The following is a 6720-nucleotide window of genomic DNA, read 5'->3' as shown; positions in this document are numbered from 1 at the left end:
TTTACTATGCTGAAGAAATATCCCCCTAATCCTATTTTGTTGAGTGTTTATATCAGTAAAAAGTTTCAGATTTTGTCAAAGGCCATTTTGCATCAATTGATAGGATCATGTGGTTCTTGTTCTTTGCTTTGTTTGTGTGATGAATGACATTGTTTTCCTTATGTTGAACCACCTTTGCATACTTGTTTTGAATCCCCCTTGTTCATGGCCATATTGAATTATTTCTTTGATGTAACATTGGGTTCTATTGGCCACGATTTTATTCAGGATTTTTGCATCTATGTTCATGAGAGATATTAGCCTGTAGTTTTCTATATTGATGGTGTCTTTTTCTGGCTTTGGTATCAAGGATATGTTTGCTTCATAGAATGAGTCTAGGAGAATTCCATCTTTTTCTATCTTCTGAAATAGTTTATGTAAAATTGGTGACAGTTCTCTGAATGTTTGGTAAAATTCACTTGTAAAACCATCTGGTTCAGGGCTTTTTTTGCCCAGAAGTTATTTTATTACTTTTTCAATGTCTTCTTTTGCAATGGACCTGTTCAGGTGTTAAATTTCAATTTGTATCAGTTTAGGTAGGTTTTGAATTTTCAAGTATTTGCCCGTTTCCTCTAGGTTCTCATATTTTTTTTAGTATAGTTTTTCCTAATATTCCATTGTTAGCTTTTTTATTTTAGTTTGTTCTGTTGTGACATTCCACGTTTCATGTTTTATTTGGATTATTTGTGTCTTTTCCTTCTTTTTTCTTTGTTAGTTTAGCTAGTGGTTTGTTAATTTTATTGTCCTTTTCAAAGAACCAACTCCTAGTTTTGTTGATGATTTCAATTATTTTCCTGTTTTCTGCTTCATTCATTTCTGCTCTGATTTTTATAATTTCAGTTTTTTTAAAGGGGGTAAGTTTTTCTTACTATTCTTTTTCAATTTATTGGAGATGTTGGGTAGAGAGTCAATGGTCATTTTTTCCCCCTGCCTTTTGATGTGTTTGCTTATTGCTATAAGTTGACCTCTGATTACTGCTTTGGCTGTTTCCCAGAGGTTTTGGTAAGTTGTGTTTTCTCTGCCATTTGTTTCAAGAAACTTTTTGGTTTCTTTTTTATTTTCTAGTACCCAGTCATGTTCAAGTAAAGTGTTGTTCAGCTTCCAAACGTATAGTATGTTATCCTTTATCCTCTTGTTATTAATTTCTAATTTTGTTGCATTGTGTCTGAGAAGATAATTTATAATTTTTCTGTGTTTTAATTTATTAATGCTTGCCTTGTGGCCTAAAATGCGATCTATTCTAGAGAATGTTCCATGTACTTTGGAGAAGAAAGTGCACTGTGCTTTTGGTGGGGTGCATTAGCCTATAAATATCTATGAGATGAAGTTGATTTATTGCATGGTTTAATTCTTCAGCATCTTTCTTGAGTTTCTTTCTGGTAGTTCTATCTTTTTGAGAGTGACATATTGAAATCTCCAACTATTATAGTAGAGCTTTCTATTTCCTTTTTTTCTGTTTTGTTAATGTTTGTTTTATATATTTTCCAGGTCTTTCATTTGGTGCATAGATATTTATTATTGTTATGTCCTCTTATTCTAGAACCCTTTAAGCTTTATGTAGGGGGGTCTTCCTTAGCCTTTGTGATGGTTTTTGCATTGAAATTTATTTTATCAGAGATTAATATTGCTATGCTGCCTTTTTCTGGTTGCCATTTGCTTGATATACTTTTCCCACCCTTTTAGTTTTCATTTTTCTTTATGTTCATTTTTCATGTGTGTCTCTGTATATTGGAATTTTTTTTATCCAATATGCTACTTTTTTCCTCTTCAGTGGTGCATTTAAACCACTTATATTCAGTGTGATTATTGAGAGGTAAGATGTTATTGCTGTAATTTTGTAGAGTTCTTTTTGTCGTTGTGGCTTGTTACTTTTGTCCATCCTGCTTTCTGTGGCACCTCTGTAAGAAGGACAGCTCTCAGTGTTTCCCACAATGCTGGTCTTGTTTTTACAAACTCCCTTAGGTTCTGTTTTTCTGGGAATATCTTGATCTCTCCTTCATATTTGATGGACAATTTTGCTTGGTACAGTATTCTTGGTTGACAGTTGTGTTCTTTGAGTGCCCAATATAGGCTATTCCAGTGCAATAATGAATGAATGGAAACCCAAAATTTCTGTAAATGTTCATTAAAATTAATAAAATAGAATAAAAAAATATATAGGTTATTCCACTGTCTTCTTGCTTGCTGGTTTCAGCTGAGAAAATTGGAACTTAATTTTATCTTCTCTCCCTTATAGGTTACTCTTTGTTTCTCCCTCACTGCTTTCAGAATTCTCTCCTTATCTTTGGTCAGGCAAATTTGACTATGACATGCCTTGGTATTTTTCTTTTGGGGTCTATTCTATATGGCGTTTGCTCAGCTTCTTGAATATATATTCTCTCATTCTTCATTATCCTGGGAAGTTTTCCTCTAGTATTTCTTCCACAACTTTTTCAGTGCCTTTACTTTCTTCTTCCTGTTCTGGGATTCTGATGATGCTCATGTTATTTCTCTTGATGGTGTCTCACATTATTCTTAGGTTTTCTTCCTTTTCCTTTTTTTTGATTCTGCTTTTTGCTCTAGCAGATCAGTGGTAACAATTCTAGCTTTTATTTCACTATTTCTGTGTTCCTTCTTTTCAACTCTGTTTATGTGTCCCTCTATCATGTTGACAGCATCTGAAACATTGGACTTTATATTTTGGATCGTGGTTTCCTATTTTTCCAGAGCTTCTAATGCCTTGTTTGTTTTATCTGCATTGTTTTAGATTGTTTTTTAAGTTCCTCCTGGTTTTTGCTTACAATGTCCTATAATTTTTCAAGTTTGTCTTTCACCCATTGAAAATATTCAATCATTGTTCTTTTAAGTTCTATGTCAGAAAGTTCCATCAGACTTTCTGGCTTCAGGAAATCATTGATACTGTGTCATTTTGGGGGATGATATCTTGCTTTGGGCTTGTGTAGGAAGTTGAGGTATTCTGCTTCTTTTGTGACATTGCTGTGGTAGTTTCTTGTGCCTGAGGCAATAGGCTATCCTTTATCTGATGTCACAGAAGAAAGTTGAGCAGTTGCGCACGTAGGGTGGGCACATGTGTGGATGCACGTAGGTTTTACACATGCAGATGCACGTAGGGTGTGCATGTGTGGATGTATGTAGGGTTGGCACATGCATAGATGTTCGCTGGGGTTGGGGGATGGGACAGGCACGCAGACCCATGTGAGTTTGGTATGCCTGCTGGGGGCACCTGAATGAAAAACCAAGAAGCCTTAGTTTTCCCTTAGAGAACTGGGTCTGCCACCCCAGTGGAGCTCCAGCTGTCTCACTCCTTCCTGCTTAAGGTGAAGGGGTCCCACAATCGGTTGAGCAATCAGCAGTGGTCTCCTCTCTAAGTACGTCACTCAAATTCCCACTGTCTTACTTACTGTTGGTGGGTGGTTCCCGCCAAGGCTCACTGCTCCCCTCCGAAGCACACCTCTGCCCGCTGAGGCTCACTGCTCCCCGCCGAGGCATGCTGCTTCCTGCCGAGGCTCCCAAACTAATTATTTTAATAATATTTCTCACTCAAATTCCATCTGTCCTGCATGCTCAGCTTGCTCACTCTTCAATTACTTCTTATACACCTGAAAGTTGGATAATAACTAAGACTGACAGAAGTCGAATCAATGTTTTTGAATTGTGGTGTTGGAGAAGAGCAAAGAAGAATATCCCATGGACTGCCAAAAAATAAACAAGTCTGTCTTGGAGGAAGTGCAACCAGGGTGGGTGCTCCTTAGAGGAAAGAATAAAGAAACTTTGTCTCACACACTTTTGGCATGTTGTCAGAATGGGCCAGTCTTTGAAAAAATAACATCATGCTGGCAAAGTTCAGAAAAATAGAGTAAGGCCTTCAGTAAGATGCATTGACACAGTGACCGTAATGGTTGGTTTGAGCATATTGTGAAGATGGCACAAGAAAAGACAAGGCTCAGATCTTTTATTCATAGAGTAGCCATGAGGTGCAGTTGCCTTGATGACAAAACCCTAAGTCAGTACTGATCACTGATCCAGGCATGTCAGCCTGCAGCCAAGTATTTGCTTTACAGCATGGAGGAGAAAACTCACCAGTTTGAAAATCAAAGTGCTGGAGATTAACAACCAGACTCAAAGTCAGTTGAATGACTTTCAGGAATATATAACATTTGAGAGTCATTCATTCCTCTCAACTATAAAAATGAAATGTACATAAACTCATTCAGCTTAGTTTGTTACTAAGAGATTTGTTCTGATACCCCCAAACCAGCCCTTTCCTGATCATTATACCCCACCAATGCCTCAGCAGAAGAAAGATAAAGAATCTTTTCTGCTGGAGGGCCAGCTGTTACTCACTCTGCCTCATTCACAATGAGGGAGACACAACCTCTTTCAGAGGGATATTGGGGTTATGTGATATGTCCTTGACCCTTGTTGTTAAGTGTTGTTGAGTCAAGTATGACTTATAGAGTCCTTATGAACAACAGATGTGAAACTGTCCTATCATTTGCCATCCTCACAATCTCTGACACATTAGAGTCTGTTGCTGGAGTCATTGTGTCACTCGAAGTGGTTGAGGGTCTTCCTCTCGACCCTCTACCCTTCTATGCATGATGTGCCACTCCAAGGTATAGCCTCTCCTACCGTCATATCCAAAGAATGTAAAATGAAGCTTTATCAGTTTGTCTCCAAGAAGCACTCTGGCAGGACTTTCTCTAAGACATATCTGTTTTCTCTTTGGAAGTCTGCTGGATATTCAGTGCTTTTCTCCAATGCCACAGTTCAAAGGCATCAGTTCTTCTGTCATTCTTGTTAATGGGAATAGGTGTGTTGGAGACAGTAAGATTAGCACAGAACAGAGCAGGGTTTAGGACGGTTGTACATAGGGTAGCTATGAGATGCATGTGACTCAATGTCACATAGCAACAACATCCAGCTCTCAACAGTACTTAGCTTGTTGTTGTTGTTGTTGTTGTTATGTGCTGTCAAGTCACCTCTGACTGTTTTCAATCATGTGTAGAACAGCCCTGAAACCAGCCCTAGCCTGGGTCTTGCTGACTTGACAAACCTAATCCCTTAGCCCTATTTATCATGTCAATCCATCTCATCTGGGGTCTTCCTCTCCTACACAGTTCCTCCACATTTCTGAGCATAATATTTTTCTCAAAGGACTGGTCTGTCCCTCCTGCCCACATACCCAAAGTATGTGAGACAGAGTTTCAAAATTCTTGGCTGTGGGGAGAGATTTAGTTTCACCAAGATAGACCTGTTTGTTCTCTTGGTGGTCCTATGAATTATTTCAATGTATATTTTGTTGTTTGATTTTTTTCTTTCATATTAGTAAAAAAAAAAAATATTTAGAAGGATTTTGTTAGGATGGGAAAAAAAGCTGGCTGAAGAGAGAGAAAAGAAGAAACTTGTCCCAAGAAATGAACAGGCCTTTATTAAGTGATCTGAGAGGGAAGCCAGGTGATTACTCCCAGAAATCACAATGACCTTCAGGCAGACAAAAGCAGTTTCCTTTTATAGGTACTATTAAGGAGATTGAGACCTGATGGTAGTTTGCTTGGGAAGTGGGGAGCAGGGGTCTTGTCAGGATGTGATCAGGCCAGGCTTTATCAGGATCTGGTCATCTGGTCCTCTTATCAGGGTATGGTCAGGCCTTCTCAAGACAGGGTCAAGGGTGAAGCTATTTGGGGCAGAGAGTGAACTGAAACATTTTTTCCTAGATTTTGTATAACAAAGGTTAAATAAAAGTGGTGATAGGGCAGTATTATTAAGTTTTGATTATTCAAACACATGCTACAGCTTTAAAGAAAACGAATGCATATATCAAAGATATAATAATTGGTGGTATACCAGGATTGGACATTTGAAATAGTTCTTGTTAGGTAGAAGCAATGAGGGAGACCATTAGTCAATAGAGAATTTAAAACAATATTAAAATAAGCTAAAATATTATATACTTTTGTTTATTTATTTGTTTTGTCACCATGCAATTGTAGTTCTAAAGAATGTTGGTGATAAAACATTCTTCCATAAAAAGAAATATTTTGTTAGTCTGTTTTAGGCACCTAGTGTGGCCTTCCATCTCTAGCTTCTATGAATTCAGTTGTATTCATTTGTTTAGACTGAGAGTAACTTAACAAAGTTGTTATTACTTTCATTTAAATTGGACATGGTTTTTAAATTAATAGTCCAATCACTGCATTCACTGTTGAAAATCTTAAACTCCCTAAATACAAACTGTTAGATAGAACACAGAATTCAACTTGTTTTGTTTTTATAAATATGAAGTACCACCATTTGAAAAAAATATACTTTCATTTTACTTTTTTGTGATTTCTGCAAAAAGTTTAAAGGATCAATTCGTTTAAAAAGTTTATTCATACTTTGTTTCATGACACTGATTTCAACCCTCATGATGCAACAGCAGTCTTTCCACTTTTTTTTCTGAGTTTGGTATTTATTCTTCTGCTTTTTTTCATTTAACTTTCTTTTATCACTCAGTTTCATCACCAGGATAGTGTTGCAATTTTTTCTCTCCCATGCTTAATTTCTCTAACGAATGAATAAGAAACTCCATGGTGTTATTATTCACCCCATGCAAGCAAGATTTTACTGAAGATTATCCAAAAACGACTGGAACAGCACATCAACAGAGAACTACCAGAAGTCCAGGCTGGTTTCAGA

The 6720-nt window shown here is 37.1% G+C and overlaps 1 protein-coding gene across 1 annotated transcript in view; it reads right to left on the bottom strand.

Annotated features, from left to right (window-relative positions):
- LOC102860898 (stromelysin-2-like) overlaps positions 1 to 6720 on the bottom strand; it is a 49836-nt gene that overhangs the window by 41016 nt on the left and 2100 nt on the right. The window lies entirely within an intron of this gene.

Source organism: Elephantulus edwardii, unplaced genomic scaffold (assembly GCF_000299155.1).
Source record: "Elephantulus edwardii isolate Elephantulus edwardi_28Jun2011 unplaced genomic scaffold, EleEdw1.0 scaffold00056, whole genome shotgun sequence".
NCBI classification, from domain to species: domain Eukaryota; kingdom Metazoa; phylum Chordata; class Mammalia; order Macroscelidea; family Macroscelididae; genus Elephantulus; species Elephantulus edwardii.
The sequence above is the reverse complement of the archived record's forward strand: the minus strand, read 5'-3'. Positions and strand labels throughout refer to the sequence as shown.